Consider the following 26600-nt stretch of genomic DNA (forward strand, 5'->3'; position numbering starts at 1 on the left):
GTGCTAGTCTGCTTAGCTTATACATTATACCTGTTAATGTGACATGCCTTCCTGTATTTAGTACATAGTACATCTGTCTATTAAGCATGTCCTTACATAAAACTATTGTTTTTTTGTATCCCGCATCAATCAACATGACGATACACCTTTAGTATATGCAGTGCGATATTAGTTGCATCTTTCATATGATTTATAGCATGCGCTGCTTCTAATTTGTTGAAATTCCATTTATGATGGGACGCTTTTAACTTGGCAGAGTCATATTGGTTGCATCTTTCATGTGGTGTCTAGCTTGCATTGCTTCTTATTTGCTGGCATGGTTTCTGCTTAGTTTACACAAACAGTTGTGAACATGCCATGCCGTCCTGTTTTTCGTACATATTCCATCCTGATATCATGTGTTTGCCTTACATCAAAGTAGTGATTGTCAGTATCATGCATGAATGAGTTCTGAAGAGACAATTTTATTGCTTTTTCTTGTCAGTTTTACTTGACAATTCAAAATCAATAAAGCGGAAGGAAGTTAGCAAGGTAGCGGATAAAGGTGCTCCTTCCGAACGGAGGGCCTCTATAGTTTCTACTCCTCCACACCCCAAGATGATTTCCAAGACAACACATGTATAGACACTCAACAAAGCTGTGTTTATGATGAGCACGTCTCCTCTAGTGCAGCATCACCGGTGCTCCCTCTAACTTGGCACTGTTATATGTGGTTGCATGTTATGTGTGATGTCTAGCTTGTATTGCTTCTAATTTTGTTGAATTCTATCTGCTTACTTTACACATTATACTTGAGTAAGACACGTGTTCATGTTTCTAGAACATACAATATCTGTCTATCACACCATGTTCTTACATCATATTACTACTATTGTGTAACCTGCAACAATCACTTATCATAAGACACATTTGACTTCGGAGTGTGATATAGGTTACATCTCACATTCTTTTCTAGCTTGTACTACTAATTTGTTGAAATGGCACTTATGACGAGACAGTTTTAACTTGGTAGAGTGATATTCGTTGCATCTTTCATATGGTGTCTAGCTTTCATTGCTTCTAATTTGTTGAAATGCCTTCTCCTTAGTTTACACATCATAAGCTGTGAATATGCAATGCTGTGAATATGCAATGGCACTAATGACGAGAGACCTCTAACATATTAGTGTGATGTTGTTTGCATCTTGCATATGATTTATTTCTTGTACTGCTTCACATTTGTTTAAACGCCATTTATGATGAGACACTGTTAACTTGGCAGAGCGATATTTGTAGCATCTTTGATATGGTGTCTTCCTTCCATTGCATTGCTTCTAATTTGGTGAAATGTCTTCTTAGTTTACACATCATAGTTCTGGTTATCTCTTCCGTCATGTTTTTCATACACATTACATCCTCCTATCATGTGGTTGTCTAACATCAAAGTTCAGTTCATCTGCATCACGCATCAATTTGTTCTGAAGAACAAATTGTTATTCGTTTTTCTTGTCGGCTTGGCTTAACATGGCAAAGAGAAAGAGGAAGAAACACAAAATGGCATGGAATGAGAAGCGGATGAATCCTGCAGATTCTGCTGGTACTGATGGTGCAATAGAAGGTCAAAGTCCAGCAGAAAATTCTACAAACACGGCATCCCATGCTACACGAGTTGCAAAAAAAGACAAACAGAAACAAATAGCTGCCACCAAACAAGCAGAGACAACCCTAGTTCTTGCAACACCTACCACAGTACTACCAGCTGCACGACGTACTCGTGCGTTAACTGAGCTAGCAGCACGTTCCCAAGCTCCCTTGCCACCTGACACTACTTCCCAAGAACTCTTGACACAAGACGAGTTGGCAATATCAGATGAACCTTGTGAGCTTCAACTTCAAGAAGGTAGTTGCTGGAGTCAAGTTACAGTTGCATGCTTCTTTATATGTAGTCTCATAGTTTGATGTACACTAACACTTCCTATGTTTGTTATTGGACTAGCACCTAGGTGCAAGAGGAAACAAACATCAGGGATAATGCTCGATAGGTTAACTAAATCTAGAGGAGGAAGAACGGAGATCCGTTTTGAGGCAGGTTTAAAAACGCCACGTGATGCTACAGAGTCAGCCAAGTTAGTATCAGAGGCAGCGGTTGCTGTTAGGTGTCATGTACGTATCCTCCCAACATGGATTCAGTACAGGAATGACAAAGACGAAACCCAGTTCAACACCTTCCTCGACCATTTATCTGTAAGTATGGTTATGTATGGAAACTAGTAATATCTTCTTGCTCTATCCAATACTTTCTAGGTTCCTGATAATGAGACTCCCATAATTTTCAACAGATGAGGTTCAAGTTGGATAGCCAAGATGATGCAACCAGACAAGCTTGCACCCATGTTTTCAAGTCTGCTCTGCGACAGTATCGGTATAACTTGAGGAAAACTCACTTTGAAGGCAAGGCTAACAATGAACTTTCCCAAACATCTCCAGTGGAAAATATATCTGATGAAGATTGGAGAGGCCTCGTTAAACACTGGTCCAATCCGAAGTATCAGGTACATTATATATATGTCATCAGATCACATGTTGAAGTCCTATTTACGCATGTGACATACAAATCTATCTTCTTGTAGGTGAACTGTTCAAAGAACAAGGCCAACCGTACGAAAGTGAAATTCCAACAGACGACAGGATCTCGTAGCTATATTGCACCCTGCGAGGCTCTTGTAATTAGCTATCGTTTCACTCTTTTCGCTGTACCATATTATCAGATCTATATTGACTTGTTCCAAATGAAGAGGAAAGCCCGCATGGACCAAAAAGTACCTGAACCAAATGCTGTGGAAATCTTCAAGGACTGTCACACCAGCAAGAAGAAGGGCATGACTACACCAGTCAAAGCCGCTGTTGTAAGTCCTTATCCTCATGCCTTTTAACTACTACTTACTCTGACTTGTGCCTTGAACTGCATGGTTTGTAGCCAATGTCTATTACTCTTTTCAATTTTATACACAATTGTCTTAGCGTATCATTGCACCTTACAAGGTTTAAAAGCGAGGAGTGATGTTCCTTTCATCTTGAACCGTAATCTAGTTCCGTGCTGGACTTGCCCACACAACGTTACAATTTCCTGTTTGTCTGTTCTCAGTTGTTTTGTGATATGAAGACGTCATACTATGCTTACCCTTTTATAAACTTCGTCTCTTCATCCTTAGCCCTCAATACAATGTGAAGAAATAGACAATACATTAGCGATGGTACATTGTCATATGTTTGGAACCTGGTTTTATTATGTACTTTGCAATAAAATACAACTAATATTTTACATGGGTTCACCAGAATAAGTTCCGTATATAGACCAAAGCTATTTTGTTTGGTTTTGCTGCCTCCTTAATATCTTCTGTTTTGGTACTACTAATGTAAAACCTCAACTTTTCAGCGAGCTATGGAAAAAATGGTGGAACCGCCACCTTCTGAAGGTAGCGAGGCAACTATAACCGCAATGTTAGCTCTTGCTGCAGTGGGTCAGTACCTTTCCACTAACAGTGCCAAAAGCACGTTCCTACATAATACTGGGTTGGTTGTTAAGGCAATATCATCCAAACTGCCTCATGATCAAGATATGCAAGCTCAAAGCAATGTTGTATCTGCGCTCCAGACACAAGTCCATTCCCTAACAGAGACCCTTTGTGAAACAAGGAGAAACATTGCTCAATGTCGTCAAGATATGCATGGTTTTGAAACCAGACTATCATACATTTGCTATGTTGTTCAGGAGCCTAGGGGAAATGAAGGCGAGGGTTATGGTGCTCCATCGGACAATACAACATGAAAACGTAACAGTCAGGTCAAATGAACTGAGCTTCTGAACTTCTGGTGGTGCATTTATCTGCTAGACTGTTAAGTTTTATGCCAACCTTCCTTTTGTTATATAGTTGTAATTTGTTTTGGTGCGATACAAAATGTATTCTTAACGTGCAGCCACCGCCTGAAGAAAACATCAAGCCATTTTTGTATAGTGTAGGGTGTTCCCTATATTTGCACTGGTGGCGATCTTTGATGCCGAGTGGATGTAATCTATGCAATCGCCTTAATAGCCTAGCGTTAGTTTCAGCCTTATTTATTTCCTAGTCTTCTTTTTCCCTGGTTTGCTAGTGGCCGCAACTACCATGCGCCATATACGGGTTGTAGGATCCATGGGTCACCTACGGGCCGTTGATAAATGGGCCTGTAATCGATGGGCCTCGGGCCGTCGGATAAATGTGTCTACATGGGCCATAATCGGGCGTAATTGGTATCAGCCCAGCACGGTAACAGGCCGTTAACAGGCCGTAGGACAGCAAAGGCTTAATTCTGTCACAGGCATAACAGGTGTTAATGGGCCAGAATATAGGCGGCCTAGAAACCGGGCAATAGGTTAACAGGCCAGAAACGGGCTGACTCTTGCCATGGGCCGATTTTGGCCCATTAGGGTAACAGGCCAGTAACGGGCCGACTCTTGCCATGGGCCGAATTTGGCCCATTAGTGGAACAGGCCAGTAACGGGCCGGAAGTAATCGAGGGCCGAAAAGTAGCCCAAGAATGTATGGGCCGTCAATAGGCCGAAAGCTAACACGGGCTGGAAACGGCCCATGTAAATCACAGGTCGTTAACGGGTATAAAGAAAATTACTGTTCATTATGGGATAGACTCACCATGGGCCTGTAATGGGCCGAAAGATACAAAGGCCTCATATGGGCCGAAAGACGTCGTGGGCCATACATGGGCCGAAAGTGAAATGGGCTGGTATTATATTCGATGGCCCACATGACGTTGTTGGGCCGATTTCCTTTAGGGCCTAACGGGCCGTGAGTTAACGGGTCGTAAAATGGGCTATTTGCGAAGAGACCGTTAATAGGCTTTTCATGGGCCAGCCCGTTAACTTTTGACCAAGTTAAACGGGCTGGCTTTGTAAGCTAAATGGGCCACTGTTGGGCCGTGCCGCGTGTCGACATATCATAGGCGCCTATCTGACCCACTGACGAGCTGACACGTGTTTTGTCCGGCCAATAAGAATTTTACACGTGGAAATTTCCCATTGGTCGGGGCTGTTAACGGGTTATCGGATGCAAAACCCGACCCGATAGCTTAATGGCGTTCCGTTACGGTGGATGCCACGTGTCGGTCACCCTTGACGAAAGCACTTCTGTGATGCGCGATTTATCGTCATGGAAGTGGACACTTCTGTGATGATAATTTTGATAATGTCATGGAACACTTCTACGACAGCACAGGTATGACTATCTTGATTCTGTCATAAATTTGTCATGGATGTACATGCATGACAAAAAAGCGACCTACTGTGACAAACACGTATCATCACGGAAGTGTACTTTTTTGTAGTGATACTAGTGACACTCTGCTTGTCTATGTATTCACACATGTATTATGTTTCCGGTTAATACAATTCTAGCATGAATAATAACCATTTATCATGATATAAGGAAATAAATAATAACTTTATTATTGCCTCTAGGGCATATTTTCTTCAGTCTCCCACTTGCACTAGAGTCAATAATCTAGATTACACAGTAATGATTCTAACACCCATGGAGCCTTGGTGTTGATCATGTTTTGCTCGTGGAAGAGGCTTAGTCAACGGGTCTGCAACGTTCAGATCCGTATGTATCTTGCAAATTTCTATGTCTCCCACCTAGACTAAATCCCGGATGGAATTGAAGTGTTTCTTGATGTGCTTGGTTCTCTTATGAAATGTCGATTCCTTCGCCAAGGCAATTGCACCAGTATTGTCACAAAAGATTTTCATTGGTCCCGATGCACTAGGTATGACACCTAGATCGGATATGAACTCCTTCATCCAGACTCCTTCATTTGCTGCTTCCGAAGCAGCTATGTACTCCGCTTCACACGTAGATCCTGCCATGACGCTTTGTTTAGAACTGCACCAACTGACAGCTCCACCGTTCAATGTAAACACGTATCCGGTTTGTGATTTAGAATCGTCTGGATCAGTGTCAAAGCTTGCATCAACGTAACCATTTACGATGAGCTCTTTGTCACCTCCATAAACGAGAAACATATCCTTATTCCTTTTCAGGTATTTCTGGATGTTCTTGACCGCTGTCCAGTGATCCACTCCTAGATTATTTTGGTACCTCCCTGCTAGACTTATAGCAAGCCACACATCAGGTCTGGTACACAGCATTGCATACATGATAGAGCCTATGGCTGAAGCATAGGGAACATCTTTCATTTTCTCTCTATCTTCTGCAGTGGTCGGGCATTGAGTCTTACTCAACTTCACACCTTGTAACACAGGCAAGAACCCTTTCTTTGCTTGATCCATTTTGAACTTCTTCAAAACTTTGTCAAGGTATGTGCTTTGTGAAAGTCCAATTAAGCGTCTTGATCTATCTCTATAGATCTTAATGCCTAATATGTAAGCAGTTTCACCGAGGTCTTTCATTGAAAAACTCTTATTCAAGTATCCCTTTATGCTATCCAGAAATTCTATATCATTTCCAATCAACAATATGTCATCCACATATAATATTAGAAATGCCACAGAGCTCCCACTCACTTTCTTGTAAATACAGGCTTCTCCAAAAGTTTGTACAAAACCAAATGCTTTGATCACACTATCAAAGCGTTTATTCCAACTCCGAGAGGCTTGCACCAGTCCATAAATGGATCGCTGGAGCTTGCACACTTTGTTAGCTCCCTTTGGATCGACAAAACCTTCTGGTTGCATCATATACAAATCTTCTTCCAGAAATCCATTCAGGAATGCAGTTTTGACATCCATTTGCCAAATTTCATAATCATAAAATGCGGCAATTGCTAACATGATTCGGACAGACTTAAGCATCGCTACGGGTGAGAAGGTCTCATCGTAGTCAATCCCTTGAACTTGTCGAAAACTTTTTGCAACAAGTCGAGCTTTATAGACAGTAACATTACCGTCAGCGTCAGTCTTCTTCTTGAAGATCCATTTATTCTCAATTGCTTATCGATCACGGGCAAGTCAACCAAAGTCCAGACTTTGTTCTCATACATGGATCCCATCTCAGATTTCATGGCCTAAAGCCATTTTGCGGAATCTGGGCTCACCGTCGCTTCTTCATAGTTCGTAGTTTCGTCATGGTCTAGTAACATAACTTCCAGAATAGGATTACCGTACCACTCTGGTGCGGATCTTACTCTGGTTGACCTGCGAGGTTCAGTAACAACTTGATCTAAAGTTTCATGATCATCATCATTAACTTCCTCACTAATTGGTGTAGGTGTCGCAGAAACCGGTTTCTGTGATGAACTACTTTCCAATAAGGGAGCAGGTACAGTTACCTCATCAAGTTCTACTTTCCTCCCACTCACTTCTTTCGAGAGAAACTCCTTCTCTAGAAAAACTCCGAATTTAGCAACAAAAGTCTTGCCTTCGGATCTGTGATAGAAGGTGTACCCAACAGTCTCCTTTGGGTATCCTATGAAGACACATTTCTCCAATTTGGGTTCGAGCTTATCAGGTTGAAGCTTTTTCACATAAGAATTGCAGCCCCAAACTTTCAGAAACGACAACTTTGGTTTCTTATCAAACCACAGTTCATAAGGCGTCGTCTCAACGGATTTCGATGGTGCCCTATTTAACGTGAATGCGGCCGTCTAAAGCATAACCCCAAAATGATAGCGGTAAATCAGTAAGAGATATCATAGATCGCACCATATCTAGTAAAGTACGATTACGACGTTCGGACACACCATTACGCTGTGGTGTTCTGGGTGGCGTGAGTTGCGAAACTATTCCGCATTGTTTCAAATGAAGACCAAACTCATAACTCAAATATTCTCCTCCACGATCAGATCGTAGGAACTTTATTTTCTTGTTACGATGATTTTCAACTTCACTCTGAAATTCTTTGAACTCTTCAAACGTTTCAGACTTATGTTTCATTAAGTAGATATACCCATATCTGCTTAAATCATCTGTGAAGGTGAGAAAATAACGATATCTGCCACGAGCCTCAACATTCATCGGACCACATACATCTGTATGTATGGTCTCCAACAAATCTGTTGCTCTCTCCATAGTACCGGAGAACGGCGTTTTAGTCATCTTGCCCATGAGGCACGGTTCACAAGTACCAAATGATTCATAATCAAGTGGTTCCAAAAGTCCATCGGTATGGAGTTTCTTCATGCGCTTTACACTGATATGACCTAAATGGCAGTGCCACAAATAAGTTGCACTATCATTATCAACTCTGCATCTTTTGGCTTCAATATTATGAGTATGTGTATCACCACTATCGAGATTCAACAAAAATAGACCACTCTTCAAGGGTGCATGACCATAAAAGATATTACTCATATAAATAGAACAACCATTATTCTCAGATTTAAATGAATAACCGTCTCGCATCAAACAAGATCCAGATATAATGTTCATGCTCAACGCTGGCACCAAATGACAATTATTTATGTCTAATACTAATCCCGAAGGTAGATGTAGAGGTAGCGTGCCGACCGCGATCACATCGACTTTGGAACCATTTCCCACGCGCATTGTCACCTTGTCCTTAGCCAATCTTCGCTTAATCTGTAGCCCCTGTTTCGAGTTGCAAATATTAGCAACAGAACCAGTATCAAATACCCAGGTGCTACTGCGAGCATTAGTAAGGTACACATCAATAACATGTATATCACATATACCTTTGTTCACCTTGCCATCCTTCTTATCCGCCAAATACTTGGGTCAGTTCTGCTTCCAGTGACCAGTCTGCTTGCAGTAGAAGCACTCAGTCTCAGGCGTAGGTCCAGACTTGGGTTTCTTCTCCTGAGCAGCAACTTGCTTGTTATTCTTCTTGAAGTTCCCCTTCTTCTTCCCTTTGCCCTTTTTCTTGAAACTGGTGGTCTTATTGACCATCAACACTTGATGCTCCTTCTTGATTTCTACCTCCGCTGCCTTTAGCATTGCGAAGAGCTCGGGAATTGTCTTATCCATCCCTTGCATATTATAGTTCGTCACGAAGCTCTTGTAGCTTGGCCGCAGTGATTGGAGAATTCTGTCAATGACGCTATCATCTTGAAGATTAACTCCTAGTTGAATCAAGTGATTGCAGTACCCAAACATCTTGAGTATATGCTCACTGACAGAACTATTCTCCTCCATCTTGTAGCTATAGAACTTATTGGAGACTTCATATCTCTCAATCTGGGCATTTTCTTGAAATATTAACTTCAACTCTTGGAACATCTCATATGCTCCATGACGTTCAAAACGTCGTTGAAGTCCCGGTTCTAAGCCGTAAAGCATGGCACACTGAACTATTGAGTAGTCATCAGATTTGCTCTGCCAGACGTTCTTAACGTCGTCAGTTGCATTAGCAGCAGGCATGGCACTCATCGGTGCTTCTAGGACGTAATTCTTCTGAGCAGCAATGAGGATAATCCTCAAGTTACGGACCCAGTCCGTGTAATTGCTACCATCATCTTTCAACTTTGCTTTCTCAAGGAACGCATTAAAATTCAACGGAACAACAGCACGGGCCATCTATCTACAATCAACATAGACAAGCAAGATACTATCAGGTACTAAGTTCTTGATAAATTTAAGTTCAATTAATCATATTACTTCAGAACTCCCACTTAGATAGACATCCCTCTAATCCTCTAAGTGATCACGTGATCCATATCAACTAAACCATGTCCGATCATCACGTGAGATGGAGTAGTTTCAACGGTGAACATCACTATGTTGATCATATCTACTATATGATTCACGCTCTACCTTTCGGTCTCCGTGTTCCGAGGCCATATCTGTTATATGCTAGGCTCGTCAAGTTTAACCTGAGTATTCCGCGTGTGCAACTGTTTTTGCACCCGTTGTATTTGAACGTAGAGCCTATCACACCCGATCATCACGTGGTGTCTGTAACGCCCCAAGACTGATGCGCCAGTTGTCTTCCAGTTATTCCTTGTTGTTGCCTTGTCTTTCGCTTGCGTGTTGCATATTGCCATGGCATCATCCGCATTGCATCTGCATGTCTTCGAAACTTGCATTCGTCCGGGTTCTCCAAGTTCTCTCCGTTGTCCGTTCTGAGCACAACCACACTTGCACCCGTTGATAGTTGCGGCTTCTTCCTCGTCTCTGTTGACCTTTCTCAAGACCGACCATTCGTTTGTTGCCCGACCGTTTGACCCTCTCTACACAATACTCAAACCCCTCACGTGCGTGTCCGAAACTTCTCCGAACCCGACTCGCTCCGTCGTTACCGTCGGGTCCGAATCATCACCAAACATCTTTAAAATATCTTCGGTTTATTATTTGGGCTACCTAACCTATTTATCTTGGACCGTCTGATTTTGATCGGATGATCCAAAAACTCCCTCCTATTTACCTACTTGCTATATAAACAGCCTAACCTAGACCTAGCTGTCCAATCCCTCAAATCCTCCCTGCCGCCATCGCCGCCCACTGTCTCCTCCAGCCTCGGGATCTTGCCCGATCCATTCGAACCACCTGACCAACCTCCTTCCTCCTTTGGATTTCCTCCCGATTCAACCGGAGTCAACCAGCGCCAGCCACTTCTCGCCATCGATCCATCCCACCAACCAGAGAGCCAGCCCCGCTCCTCGTGACCGAGGCCTCCCGAGCCGCTCCTCACCGGCAACCAGCAGGACCGTCGCCTCTGTTTTCCTTTCCATCCTCGTTTTTCCCCTCTCTCTCTCTCTCTCGCTCACGCCATCTATCTCCCTATCTTTTCGCTACAGGTGCTTCCCGCGCCATGGCTGCAGCCCGAGTCCTCCTGCCTCGCTCGATCTGGACCAGGAGGGTCCCGAGCATCTCCACCGTCGCCGTCTTAGAAACTGCAGGAGGCAAGCACCACACCATGGCCTCCCCTGCTCACGGACCGCGTTGTTGTCGTCGTCTTCGCGCCCTTGCAGTCCCGGCCTTCCCCGCCGCCTCGTCTGCCTCCCCTGCATCACACCTCGTCACCGGGAGCTCGCGCCGAGACCGCCGTTGTCCTCTGCTTCGCCCACACGACCCCGCTGCTGCCTGCTTCGCTTCATCGAGCAGTGCCACCGCTGGAGTTCCTCATCGCCGGGAACCGCTTCCCCGACCCTCGGACGGCCCAGATCCGCCGCGCCCGCTGGTCCCCTGCCTCTGCATCGCGCCTCTGCCTCTGCATCGCGCCTCTGCCCGTCTTCTGCATCGCCACGAAACTGCTACTGCTTCTATTCTTCGTTCTTCAGTAACGAGCAGCAGTAGCTCGCTCGGTAGAGCCGCTCGTTGACCGCGACCTCCAAGGCCCAGCGTCACTCCCTGCCGGCCTCCCTCTCCATCGACCGGGCCTTGGCCCATGGTGAGCAGATCCCCAACGCCCCTCCTCTGTTCCTACTTGGGCTTGGCCCGATTCTGCTACTGTTGATGTCCTACGCCCAGTAGTTTCGGCCCGTGATGTGTTTTTTTACTTGCCTGCGAATTTAGACATTATCCAGAGACTGCCAGTTTTGCAGAAAAACCCTCTTTGTTCATGCATCAATAATTCACAAACCGTGCATCGGATTAAAACAATTTATATATGGAAAATGCTTAGAATTGTGTCTAGTTTCATAATATCCAACTTTTAACCATTTTTAAAATGTTTAAACTACTGTTTGCATTTATTTGCCATACTGCCATGTTAAAATGATTTAATTCATAACTAATTAACCGTAGCTCGGTTTTAAACAAACCTTATATGTAAATGGGGTAGAAAAATGCCTAGATTTACTTGGTGCACTCATCTTGCATGTTTAACAACTATAAAATAATGTTTAGGGCAGAACAGTACCAAATCTATAATATGCTCATGAGGAGTTTCCGGACTTGTTGTTTGTTGTTTCCGGCCTCATTTAAACTTGACTAGATAGGTACTTTTCTTTGCTTCACCCTCTTGCCATGTTTAACAACATTTAATATTGGTGGGTACATAAACGAGAGAGAACTAAATAAGTCATGTGGTGTTTTGCCAATATGCAACGAAGTTGCATGTTGAGCTCCACTTAATTTGTAGGATTGTTTGTGCATTTTGCCATGCCATCCTTCATTAAACCAGACATGCATCATACTTGGTTGTGCATCATGCCATGCTTATGTCGTGGTTGTTTACTATGTTGTATGCTTCTTTCCGGTGTTGCTTCTTCGGGTTGGTTCAGATAACGTTGCGTTTGTGAGGATCCGTCCATCTACGTCCGTTTGTCTTCTTCATGGACTCGTTCTTCTTCCTTGCGGGAATTCAGGCAAGATGACCATACCCTCGAAATCACTTCTATCTTTGCTTGCTAGTTGCTCGCTCTTTTGCTATGCCTATGCTGCGATACCTACCACTTGCTTATCATGCCTCCCATATTGTTGAACCAAGCCTCTAACCCACCTTGTCCTAGCAAACCGTTGTTTGGCTATGTTACCGCTTTGCTCAACCCCTCTTATAGCGTTGCTAGTTGCAGGTGAAGATTGGAGATCGTTCCTTGTTGGAACATTGTTTATTGTTGGGATATCACTATATTATATTGTTATCTTAATGCATCTATATACTTGGTAAAGGGATGAAGGCTCGGCCTTTTGCCTAGTGTTTTGTTCCACTCTTGCCACCCTAGTTTTCGTCATATCGGTGTTATGTTCCTGGATTTTGCGTTCCTTACGCGGTTGGGTAATAATGGGAACCCCTTGACAAATCGCCTTGAATAAAACTCTTCCAGCAATGCCCAACCTTGGTTTTACCATTTGCCACCTAGCCTCTTTTTCCCTTGGGTTTCTGGAGCCCAAGGGTCATCTTATTTAAACCCCCCCCCCCCCGGGGCCAGTGCTCCTCTGAGTGTTGGTCCAAACTAGAGCCCTGTGCAGCGCCCCCTCGGGGAAACTCGAGGTTTGGTTTTAGTTTTACGGATTGCTCATCTGAGTGTGCCCTGAGAAAGAGATATGTGCAGCTCCTATCGGGATTTGTCAGCACATTCGGGCGGTGTTGCTGGATTTTTTTTAACTTATCGAAGTTGTCTTGTAGAACCGGGATACCGAGTCTGATCAGAATGTCTCGGGAGAAGGTATATCCTTCGTTGACCGTGAGAGCTTGTCATGGGCTAAGTTGGGACTCCCCTGCATGGATTTGAACTTTCGAAAGCCGTGCCCGCGGTTATGGGCAGATGGGAATTTGTTAATGTCCGGTTGTAGAAAACCTGAAGTTGACCTTAATTAAAATACATCAATTGCGTGTGTAACCGTGATGGTCTCTTTCCGGCGGAGTCCGGGAAGTGAACACGGTGTTGGAGTAATGCTTGACGTAGGTTGTTCTAGGATCACTTTTTGATCATAGTTTCTCGACCGTGCTTTGCCTTCTCTTCTCGCTCTCATTTGCGTATGTTACCCACCATATATGCTAGTCGCTTGCTGCAGCTCCACCTCATACCTTTTAACCCTTCCTATAAGCTTAAATAGTCTTGATCGCGAGGGTGTGAGATTGCTGAGTCCCCGTGACTCACAGATACTTCCAAAACCAGCTTGCAGGTGCCGATGAGTCCGTGCAGGTGACGCAACCAAGCTCAAGGAGGAGCTCGATGAAGATCTTGTCCTTTGTGTTGTTTCGTTCTAGTTGATCAGTAGTGGAGCCCAGTTGGGGTCGATCGGGGACCTTGTCGCATTTGGGGTTCTTATTTTATTTTGGTTCCGTAGTCGGACCTTGATTGTATCTGTTTGATGTAATGCTTTATTCATGTAATTGTGTGAAGTGGCGATTGTAAGCCAACTAATTATTTTTCCCCTATTGTATTACATGGGTTGTTTGCGAAGATTACCTCACTTGCGACATTTCTTTCAATGCGGTTATGCCTCTAAGTCGTGCTTCGACACATGGGAGATATAGCCGCATCGAGGGCGTTACAAGTTGGTATCAGAGCCTTCCCCGACCTTAGGAGCCCCATTGCTTGATCGAATTAGCGGATGAGTTGAGTCTAGAAAATGTTTTGAGGCATTTAGGAATTATATATCGGAGAGTTTAGGAATTCTTTTACTCCCAGTCCGTTCATCGCTCTGGTAAGGCATCCGGACGTAGAGTTTTGTCTCTTCTCTTCTCAAATTTCACTAATTTTTTTAGGATCACGTGGGTATCTTGGAATCGTTCCGATGGATTTGTGACGAGAACATTGTTCTTGGTGCCTGCTGTCATTTAGGGGTTGTAGCAGTGTCCCGGGGAGTTGAGCTCCGAGGTGTTGTCGTCATAATTTTATCGTTGCAGTTCTGGAATACCTGAGTGTAGTTCGCCGACATCGAAAATCTCTTTTATGCAGTTGTTGGTGAGATAACCTCGACGCCACCCAGTACTGGGGCGGGAGTTCGGGAGTATTGCCATAACTTGTATAACGGATGTTTTCCGAAGGTTGAGGTAGACGATTTCCGAAGTTTTTCTCGGTTATGTGTTGAAGGATGGATACAGCTGGATGTAGGAATTGCTAGATTTGGGTGAGATATTATTCTTCCCCTGTATCCCCAACACCTGATTGCATAACCAGAAAGGTTCAGGAGTTTCATAAGTGGGAATTCAAGTAGCTCTTAGGATATCTTTCCGACAGATGTATGATATGAAATTGGGGTTCGACGTCTAGTGGTCCGCCTATTCACGGTTGGTTTTACAATGGTCTCGTTGTGTCTTAAAGAGTCCTTGGCTATGCCGACTCGAGGACGCTTCGTATGTCATGTGCACTGCCTTATACATGATGGTGTTGTACGATCGAGCCCGTGTAGGCCCCACCACGAAAACTTCGGACGAAATCTCTATCATATGTTTGTTCTGGCTTATTCTGCAAGCCAATTCTTATTTTGCTTTTGAGATGTGGTATTCGAGTTGCTTAGAAGTCAAGTGTGATTCCATACCTTTCCTAAACGGTGTTCTCATATTCCTATGTGGTGACTAATCCTTCTCGATAATCGAGTGTGTCATATCACTCCTTTCAACCGACGTGTTTCTCTTCAAGTGAATCCGATCGTTTTCAACATCCACAAGATCAATTATCAGTTCTTTTCAACGGGGTTCATCTCATCCGCCCCAAGCTTGCCTTTGTTTTCCCGCCCACCCACCCTTTTTCTCGAAGGACTAAGACTTCTTTATCAAGTATCCTTTTATTCTTGTGAAGTCTCTCCATCCTTTTCCGTCAATATTTTTATCCGGTGATTCTCATGAAGATCCTAACGGAGCTTCAAGTTATCATTCTTTGTTTCTTCTCTTCTCCGGTGGTTTCAAATCAACCTTTCGGTGTTGATCATATCCCTTTTTCCCTTGTTTCTAATGTTTTTCATGCCGGTGCACCTTATATTCAGTCAGTTCTCGCTATTCAATTGTTCCGGAGTGCTCAAGATATCTCGAAGATTCGTGTTTCCACTCTGCTTTCATTCAAGATCTTTCGAGGATGTCACCTCATTCAAACCATTTAATTCAACCGGTGTTTTCTCTCTTTTAAATCATTCAACGGTGTATCTTTTGAGTGGGCCCTAACCCACAGGTCTTTTCCCAGGATCTTACCTGACTCTTCTTATTTTCCCGGCGTTACTCTCAAATTCTTTTCGAAGTTTGACGTAAGAATGAGTTATCATCAGTCAAATGTATTTCTCCAAGATCTTTCAAATTCTTTTCATCGTTGGTTCAACCTTTATAATTTCTATTCCGGAGTGCCTCAACAACTAATGGTGGTGTTTCTCGTCATCATTCTCAACATCTGAAGACCGAAGAAGAATTTTTCCTCCATATCTTATCCGTTCTCTCAGAGATTCGTGGCTCCAGCTTGATACCATCCTCTCATAATTGTTTTCGATTGTGATAATTATTTTCACCTATCCGGAGCAATTCAGGAGTCTTTTCAGTTTGATTCTCCAGATCCCATCATCTAAGATTTATTCATTCCAGTTTTCAGCTCTCATACTCTAAATCTTAACGGTGCTTCGTTCAAGTTTTCTCTAATCAATTCACGATCTCTTCGTTCACTTGCATCTAAACTCTCTCATGTATCTTCGTTCATTTGCTAATTCTTACCGGTGATTCACCCCTTTTACTTTGTTCGTTTTCAATTCTTACCGGTGGCTCGTTCAAGATTTCTCTTCCTTTGTTTTTTGTATCAATTCATTCGTTGTTTCAATCCTACCGGTGGTTCATTGAAGACCTTATCAAGTTATCGATATCTCTCTTAATCATTTTTCAACGAGAATAAATAGTGTGCCAAATCCATTGTTGGTCATCAATTTAATTGGTGAAGGTTAAGCATAATGTAATTCTTATTCTTGTTTCATCCATATGTTAATCTTTTCTTCCAGAGTTCGTTTACGATGATTAAATTCTTGGTTTCAAGTGCTCGTCTTTCTTTCCCGGAGTTCCAACCTCTAGTTATCACGGAGATCCATCTAAATGATTACAAGGTTTCACCTTGTGTTTCCAACTTCTCTTTATTTTCGTTATTCTTTTTGTTTACCAGAGTTCTTCATGGAGGTTCTACATGATGGTTCATCAAGGATTTGATTCCTTCTCGAAGCTTTCATCGAGATTCATTTCTAGGGAGTTCAAGCTTTCTTCTTCTTGCAATCCGGAGTGCAATTTCTTTCTACCGCATCTTTGGAGGTGGTATTATGTCATTCTGGATAATTTGAGTTCATGTTTCATGATTCACAAGTTATCAAGATGAGATATTTTAAATCCATCAACCTCTTCGTTGGAGTTATCTTGGGTTATATTTCACCCAAAACTTTCCCTAAGGATTGTTGCTAATTATGGTGCTTATAAATGATCCAAGTTCTTCACTTATCCTCCTGGTGAAATAGTTCCTCGTCTTCTTGTTCATATCAATCCAACTTTTTTCCGTGAGTGGCAGGTCGTCACCTCATAATTTGAGATGAATTCCATAAGACCATATCAAACTTATTATTTTCGTTGTTGGTTTTCCAACAACTCCGTTCTAGCATTTTTTGTAAGCGTGCTCCCTCAAGATCTTGTTTTCCCTTCGTTCATTCCATTCCATTCTTACTCTTGTTACAAAGGCTTTGTGAGGTTGCTCTCTTTAACTCATCTTCTTGTTTGTCAGGACCTTGTTCTTTTCGTGCTTATCCTTTTAACCGGAGTGTTGTGTCCTCTGCTCAAGTTCTTTTCATCTTGTCAAGTCTTTCATCTCTTGTCAACCGGAGTGCTGCTCGAATTTGTTCTTCTTTGTTTCCTCTTTTCTAATGGAGTGTTTTTAACTTCGTTCATCTTCGTTGTATTCTTTTCTCGAGATGGTTTAAACTATTCAAGGTTCTTTGGTTTCACTCGTTTGTCAAAGGAGCAACTTAGTTTTTACCTTTTCTCTTCCTCTTCCTTTTCCCTCCGGTGCCATTCTAGATCTCGGGACGAGATCCTCTCGTAGTGGTGGAGTGTTGTAACGTCCCGAGACCGATGCGCCAGTTGTCTTCCAGTTATTCCTTGTTGTTGCCTTGTATTTCGCTTGCGTGTTGCATATTGCCATGGCATCATCCGCATTACATCTGCATGTTTTCGAAACTTGCATTCGTCCGGGTTCTCCGAGTTCTCTCCGTTGTCCGTTCTGAGCCCAACCACACTTGCACCCGTTGATAGTTGCCGCTTCTTCCTCGTCTGTGTTGACCTTGCTCAAGACCAACCATTCGTTTGTTGCCCGACCGTTTGACCCTCTCTACACAATACTCAAACCCCTCACGTGCGTGTCCGAAACTTCTCCGAACCCGACCCGCTCCGTCGTTACCGTCGGGTCCGGATCATCACCAAACATCTTTAAAATATCTTCAGTTTATTATTTGGGCTACCTAACCTATTTATCTCAGACCGTCCGATTTTGATCGGATGATCCAAAAACTCCCTCCTATTTACCTACTTGCTATATAAACAACCTAACCTAGACCTAGCTGTCCAATCCCTCAAATCCTCCCCGCCGCCATCGCCGCCCACTGTCTCCTCCAGCCTCGGGATCTTGCCCGATCCATTCGAACCACCTGACCAACCTCCTTCCTCCTTTGGATTTCCTCCCGATTCAACCGGAGTCAACCAGCGCCAGCCACTTCTCGCCATCGATCCTTCCCACCAACCAAAGAGGCAGCCCCGCTCCTCGTGCCCGAGGCCTCCCGAGCCGCTCCTCGCCGGCAACCAGCAGGACCGTCGCCTCTGTTTTCCTTTCCATCCTCGTTTTTCCCCTCTCTCTCTCTATCTCTCGCTCACGCCATCTATCTCCCTATCTTTTCGCTACAGGTGCTTCCCGCACCATGGCTGCAGCCCGAGTCCTCCTGCCTCGCTCGACCTGGACCAGGAGGGTCCCGAGCATCTCCACCGTCGCCGTCTTAGAAACTGCAGGAGGCAAGCACCACGCCATGGCCTCCCCTGCTCGCCGACCGCGTTGTTGTCGTCGTCTTCGCGCCCTTGCAGTCCCGGCCTTCCCCGCCGCCTCGTCTGCCTCCCCTGCATCACACCTCGTCGCCGGGAGCTCGCGCCGAGACCGCCGTTGTCCTCTGCTTCGCCCGCACGATCCCGCTGCTGCCTGCTTCGCTTCATCGAGCAGTGCCACCGCTGGAGTTCCTCATCGCCGGGAACCGCTTCCCCGAAGTTGTCTTGTAGAACCGGGATACCGAGTCTGATCAGAATGTCTCAGGAGAAGGTATATCCTTCGTTGACCGTGAGAGCTTGTCATGGGCTAAGTTGGGACTCCCCTGCATGGATTTGAACTTTCGAAAGCCGTGCCCGCGGTTATGGGCAGATGGGAATTTGTTAATGTCCGGTTGTAGAAAACCTGAAGTTGACCTTAATTAAAATACATCAATTGCGTGTGTAACCGTGATGGTCTCTTTCCGGCGGAGTCCGGGAAGTGAACACGGTGTTGGAGTAATGCTTGACGTAGGTTGTTCTAGGATCACTTTTTGATCATAGTTTCTCGACCGTGCTTTGCCTTCTCTTCTCGCTCTCATTTGCGTATGTTACCCACCATATATGCTAGTCGCTTGCTGCAGCTCCACCTCATACCTTTTAACCCTTCCTATAAGCTTAAATAGTCTTGATCGCGAGGGTGTGAGATTGTTGAGTCCCCGTGACTCACAGATACTTCCAAAACCAGCTTGCAGATGCCGATGAGTCCGTGCAGGTGACGCAACCAAGCTCAAGGAGGAGCTCGATGAAGATCTTGTCCTTTGTGTTGTTTCGTTCTAGTTGATCAGTAGTGGAGCCCAATTGGGGTCGATCGGGGACCTTGTCGCATTTGGGGTTCTTATTTTATTTTGGTTCCGTAGTCAGACCTTGATTGTATCTGTTTGATGTAATGCTTTATTCATGTAATTGTGTGAAGTGGCGATTGTAAGCCAACTAATTATTTTTCCCCTATTGTATTACATGGGTTGTTTGCGAAGATTACCTCACTTGCGACATTGCTTTCAATGCGGTTATGCCTCTAAGTCGTGCTTCGACACGTGGGAGATATAGCCGCATCGAGGGCGTTACAGTGTCTCAGCACGAAGAACTTTCGCAATGGTGCATACTCAGGGAGAACACTTTATACTTTGATAATTTAGTGAGGGATCATCTTATAATGCTACCGTCAATCAAAGGAAGATAAGATGCATAAAAGATAAACATCACATGCAATCAATATAAGTGATATGATATGGCCATCATCATCTTGTGCTTGTGATCTCCATCTCCGAAGCACCGTCATGATCACCATCGTCACCGGCGCGACACCTTGATCTCCATCGTAGCATCGTTGTCGTCTCGCCAATCTTATGCCTCTACGACTATCGCTACTGCTTAGTGATAAAGTAAAGCATTACAGGGCGATTGCATTGCATACAATAAAGCAACAACCATATGGCTCCTGCAAGTTGCCAATAACTCGGTTACAAAACATGGTCATCTCATACAATAAAATTTAGCATCATGTCTTGACCATATCACATCACAACATGCCCTGCAAAAACAAGTTAGGCGTCCTCTACTTTGTTGTTGTAAATTTTACGTGGCTGCTACGGGCTTAGCAAGAACCATTCTTACCTACGCATCAAAACCACAAGGATAGTTTTTCAAGTTGGTGCTATTTTAACCTTCGCAAGGACCAGGCGTAGCCACACTTGGTTCAACTAAAGTTGGTGAAACTGACACCCGCCAGCCACCTGTGTGCAAAGCACGTCGGTAGAACCAGTCTCGCGTAAACGTACTCATAATGTCGGTCCGGGCCGCTTCATCCAACAATACCGCCGAACCAAAGTATGACATGCTGGTAAGCAGTATGACTTATATCGCCCACAACTCACTTGTGTTCTACTCATGCATATGACATCTACGCATAAAACCAGGCTCGGATGCCACTGTCGAGGAACGTAGTAATTTCAAAAAAATTCCTACGCACACGCAAGATCATGGTGATGCATAGCAACGAGAGGGGAGAGTGTTTTCCACGTACCCTCGTAGACCAAAAGTGGAAGCGTTAGCACAACGTGGTTGATGTAGTCGCACGTCTTCACGATCCGACCGATCAAGTACCGAACACACGACACCTCCGAGTTCAGCACACGTTTAGCCCGATGACGTCCCTCGAACTCCGATCCAGCCAAGTGTTGAGGGAGAGTTTTGTCAGCACGACGGCGTGGTGACGATGATGATGTTCTACCGACGCAGGGCTTCGCCTAAGCACCGCTACAGTATTATCGAGGTGGACTATGGTGGAGGGGGGCACCGCACACGGCTAAAAGATCAAACGGTCAATTGTTGTGTCTCTAGGGTTCCCCCTGCCCCTGTATATAAAGGAGCAAGGGGGGTGCGGCTGGCCAGGAGAGAGGGCGCGCCAGGAGGAGTCCTACTCCCACCGGGAGTAGGACTCCCCCCCTTTCCTAGTTGGATTAGGACTTGGGAGGGGAAAAGAGGAGGGAGAGAGGAAGGAAGGGAGGGGGGCGCCGCCCCCTCTCCTTGTCCTATTCGGCCTAGGGGGGAGGGACGCGCGGCCCAGCCCTGGCCGCCTCTTCTCTTCTCCGTAAAGGCCCACTAAGGCCCATTAACTTCCGGGGGGGTTCCGGTAACCTCCCAGTACTCCGGTAAAATCCCGATTTCACCCGGAACACTTCCAATATCCAAACATAGGCTTCCAATATATCAATCTTCATGTCTCGACCATTTCGAGACTCATCGTCATGTCCATGATCACATCCGGGACTCCGAACAACCTTCGGTACATCAAAACATATAAACTCATAATATAACTATCATCGAAACGTTTAAGCGTGCGGACCCTACGGGTTCGAGAACTATGTAGACATGACCGAGACACGTCTCCGGTCAATAACCAATAGCGGAACCTGGATGCTCATATTGGCTCCCACATATTCTACGAAGATCTTTATCAATCAGACCGCATAACAACATACGTTGTTCCCTTTGTCATCGGGATGTTACTTGCCCGAGATTCGATCGTCAGTATCTCAATACCTAGTTTCAATCTCGTTACCGGCAAGTCTCTTTACTCATTCCGTAATATATCATCCCATAACTAACTCATTAGTTGCAATGCTTGCAAGGTTTAAGTGATGTGCATTACCGAGAGGGCCCAGAGATACCTCTCCGACAATCGGAGTGACAAATCCTAATCTTGAAATACGCCAACCCAACAAGTACCTTCGGAGACACCTGTAGAGCACCTTTATAATCACCCAGTTACGTTGTGACATTTGGTAGCACACAAAGTGTTCCTCCGATAAACGGGAGTTGCATAATCTCATAGTCATAGGAACATGTATAAGTCATGAAGAAAGAAATAGCAACATACTAAACGATCGGGTGCTAAGCTAGCAGAATGGGTCAAGTCAATCACATCATTCTCTAATGATGTGACCCCGTTCATCAAGTTCTACTTTCCTCCCACTCACTTCTTTCGAGAGAAACTCCTTCTCTAGAAAGGATCCATTCTTAGCAACGAATATCTTGCTTTCGGATCCGTGATAGAAGGTGTACCCAACAGTCTCCTTTGGGTATACTACGAAGACACATTTCTCCGATTTGGGTTCGAGCTTATTAGGTTGAACCTTTTTCACATAAGCATCGCAACCCCAAACTTTAAGAAACGACAACTTGGGTTTCTTGCCAAACCACAGTTCATAAGGTGTCGTCTCAACGGATTTCAATGGTGCCCTATTTAACGTGAATGCAACCGTCTCTAAATCATAACCCCAAAATGATAGCGGTAAATCAGTGAGAGACATCATAGATCGCACCATATCTAATAAAGTGCGGTTACGATGTTCGGACACACCATTACGCTGTGGTGTTCCAGGTGGCGTGAGTTGTGAAACTATTCCGCATTGTTTCAAATGAAGACCAAACTCATAACTCAAATATTCACCTCCACGATCAGATCATAGAAACTTAATTTTCTTGTTACGATGATTTTCCACTTCACTCTGAAATTCTCTGAACTTTTCAAATGTTTCAGACTTATGTTTCATCAAGTAGATATACCCATATCTGCTCAAATCATCTGTGAAGGTAAGAAAATAACAATACCCGCCGCGAGCATCAACACTCATCAGACCGCATACATCAGCATGTATTATTTCCAACAAGTCTGTTGCTCGCTCCATTGTTTCGGAGAACGGAGTCTTAGTCATCTTGCCCATGAGGCATGGTTCGCAAGCATCAAGTGATTCCAAAAGCCCATCAACATGGAGTTTCTTCATGCGCTTTACACCAATATGACCTAAATGACAGTGCCACAAATAAGTCACACTATCTTTATTAAACTTATATCTTTTGGCTTCAATACTATGAACATGTGTATCACTACTATCAAGATTTAGTAAAAATAGATCGCTCATCAAGGGTGCATGACCATAAAAGATATTACTCATATAAATAGAACAACCATTATTCTCTGATTTAAATGAATAACCATCTCGCATTAAACAAGATCTAGATATAATGTTCATTCTCAACGCTGGCACCAAATAACAATCATTTAGGTCTAAAACTAATCTCGAAGGTAGATATAGAGGTAGCGTGCCGACAGCGATCACATCAACTTTGGAACCATTTCCCACGCGCATCATCACCTCGTCCTTAGCCAATCTTCGCTTAATCCGTAGCCCCTGTTTCGAGTTGCAAATATTAGCAACAGAACCAGTATCAAATACCCAGGCGCTACTGCGAGCATTAGTAAGGTACATATCAATAACATGTATATCAAATATACCTTTCACTTTGCCATCCTTCTTCTCTGCCAAATACTTGGGGCAGTTCCGCTTCCAGTGACCAGTCCCTTTGCAGTGGAAGCACTCAGTCTCAGGCTTAGGTCCAGAATTGGGCTTCTTTACTTGAGAAGCAACTTGCTTGTCATTCTTCTTGAAGTTCCCCTTCTTCCCTTTACCCTTTTTCTTGAAACTGGTGGTCTTGTTGACCATCAACACTTGATGCTCCTTCTTGATTTCTACCTCCGCAGCCTTTAGCATTGCGAAGAGCTCGGGAATCGTCTTATCCATCCCTTGCATATTATAGTTCATCACGAAGCTCTTGTAGCTTGGTGGCAGTGATTGAAGAACTCTGTCAATGACACTATCATCAGGAAGATTAACTCCCAGCTGAATAAAGTGGTTGTGGTACCCAGACATTCTGAGTATATGTTCACTGACAGAACTATTCTCCTCCATTTTGTAGCTATAGAACTTATTGGAGACTTCATATCTCTCAATCCGGGCATGTGCTTGAAATATTAACTTCAACTTCTGGAACATCTCATATGCTCCATGACGTTCAAAACGTCGTTGAAGTCCCGGTTCTAAGACGTAAAGCATGGCACACTGAACTATCGAGTAGTCATCAGCTTTGCTCTGCTAGACGTTCAGAACATCTGGTGTTGCTCCTACAACGGGTTTGTCACCTAGCGGTGCTTCCAGGGCGTAATTCTTCTGTGCAGCAATGATGATAATCCTCAAGTTACGGACCCAGTCCGTGTCGTTGCTACCATCATCTTTCAACTTAGCTTTCTCTAGGAACGCATTAAAATTCAACGGAACAACAACACGAGCCTTCTATCTACAACAACTTAGACATGCAAAATACTATCAGGTACTAAGTTCATGATAAATTAAAGTTTAATTAATCATATTACTTAAGAAATCCCACTTAGATAGACATCCCTCTAATCATCTAAGTGATCACGTGATCCATATCAACTAAACCATGTCCGATCATCACGTGAGATGGAGTAATTTTCAATGGTGAACATCACTATGTTGATCATATCTACTATATGATTCATGCTCGACCTTTCGATCTCAGTGTTCTGAGGCCATATCTACATATGCTAGGCTCGTCAAGTTTAACATGAGTATTCCGCGCGTGCAAAACTGGCTTGCGCCCGTTGTATGTGAACGTAGATCTTATCAGACCCGATCATCATGTGGTGTCTCGGCACGACAAACTATAGCAACAGTGCATACTCAGGGAGAACACTTATACCTTGAAATTTAGTGAGAGATCATCTTATAATGCTACCGTCGAACTAAGCAAAATAAGATGCATAAATGATAAACATCACATGCAATTAATATAAGTGATATGATATGGCCATCATCATCTTGTGCCTTTGATCTCCATCTCCAAAGCACCGTCATGATCACCATCATCACCGGCTTGACACCTTGATCTCCATTGAAGCATCGTTGTCGTCTTGCCAACTATTGCTTCTACGACTATCACTACCACTTAGTGACAAAGTAAAGCAATTACATGGCGATTGCATTTCATACAATAAAGCGACAACCATATGGCTCCTGCCAGTTGCGGATAACTCTGTTACAAAACATGATCATCTCATACAATAAAATTTAGCATCATGTCTTGACCATAACACATCACAACATGCCCTGCAAAAACAAGTTAGACGTCTTCTACTTTGTTGTTGCAAGTTTTATGTGGCTGCTATGGGCTGAGGAAGAACCATTCTTACCTACGCGTCAAAAACCACAACGCGGTATAGTGATTGCTTTTTGATCTTCAGAAAGAACCCTCTTCATTGAATCTGATTCAACTAAAGTTGGAGAAACAGACACCCACTAGCCACCTGTGTGCGAAGCACGTCGGTAGAACCAGTCTCGCGTAAGCATACGCGTAATGTCGGTCTGAGCCGCTTCATCCAACAATACCGTTGAATCAAGAATCAACTAGTGACGGCAAGCAATATGTATATACCCACGGCCACAACTCCTTTGTGTTCTACTCGTGCATATAACATCTACGCATAGACCTGGCTCGGATGCCACTGTTGGGGAACGCAGTAATTTCAAAAAATCTTACGCACACGCAAGATCCATCTAGGTGATGCATAGCAATGAGAGGGGAGAGTGTTGTCCACGTACCCTCGTAGACCGAAAGCGGAAGCGTTATGACAACGCGGTTGATGTAGTCGTACGTCTTCACGATCCGATCGATCCTAGCACCGAAGGTAAGACACCTCCGTGATCTGCACACGTTAAGCTCGGTGACGTCCCATGAACTCTAGATCTAGATGAGGTCGAGGGAGAGTTTCGTCAGCACGATGGCGTGATGATGGTGATGATGAAGTTACCATCGTAGAGCTTCGCCTAAGCACTACAACCATATGACTGAGGTGGAAATCTATGGAGGGGGGCACCGCACACAGCTAAACAATCAACTTGTGTGTCTATGGGGTGCCCCTCCCCCGTATATAAAGGAGTGGAGGAGGGGGAGGGCCGATCCTCTATGGCGTGCCTCAAGGGGGGAGTCCTACTCCCGGTGGGAGTAGGATTCCCCTTCCCTTGTTGGAGTAGGAGAGAAAGGAAGGGGGAGAGAGAGGGAAGGAAGGGGGGCCCACCCAATTCGGATTGGGCTTGGGGGGCACGCCCTCCACCTTGGCTGCCTCCTCCTCTCTCCCACTAAGGTCCAATAAGGCCTATACACTCCCCGGGGGGTTCCGGTAACCCCCCTGGTACTCTGGTAATTGCCCGAACTCATCAGGAACCATTCCAATGTCCAAACATAGCCTTCCAATATATTGATCTTTATGTCTCGGCCATTTCGAGACTCCTCGTCATGTCACTGATCATATTCGGGACTCCGAGCTACCTTCGGTACATCAAAACACATAAACTCATAATACCGATCGTCACCGAACGTTAAGCGTGCGAACCCTACGGGTTCGAGAACTATGTAGACATGACCGAGACTCGTCTCCGGTCAATAACCAATAGCGGAACTTGGATGCTCATATTGGTTCCTACTATTCTACGAAGATCTTTATCGGTCAAACCGCATAACATACGTTGTTCCCTTTGTCATCGATATGTTACTTGCCCGAGATTCGATCGTCGTATCTCAATACCTAGTTCAATCTTGTTACTGACAAGTCTCTTTACTCTTTTCGTAATGCATCATCCCATAACTAACTCATTAGTCACATTGCTTGCAAGGCTTATAGTGATGTGCATTACCGAGAGGGCCCAGAGATACCTCTCCAATACACGGAGTGACAAATCCTAATCTCGATCTATGCCAACTCAACAAACACCATGGGAGACACCTGTAGAGCATCTTTATAGTCACCCAGTTACGTTGTGACATTTG

This window comes from Triticum urartu, chromosome 7A (assembly GCF_056163025.1).
Source record: "Triticum urartu cultivar PI428250 chromosome 7A, HENAU_Tu73, whole genome shotgun sequence".
NCBI classification, from domain to species: Eukaryota; Viridiplantae; Streptophyta; class Magnoliopsida; order Poales; family Poaceae; genus Triticum; species Triticum urartu.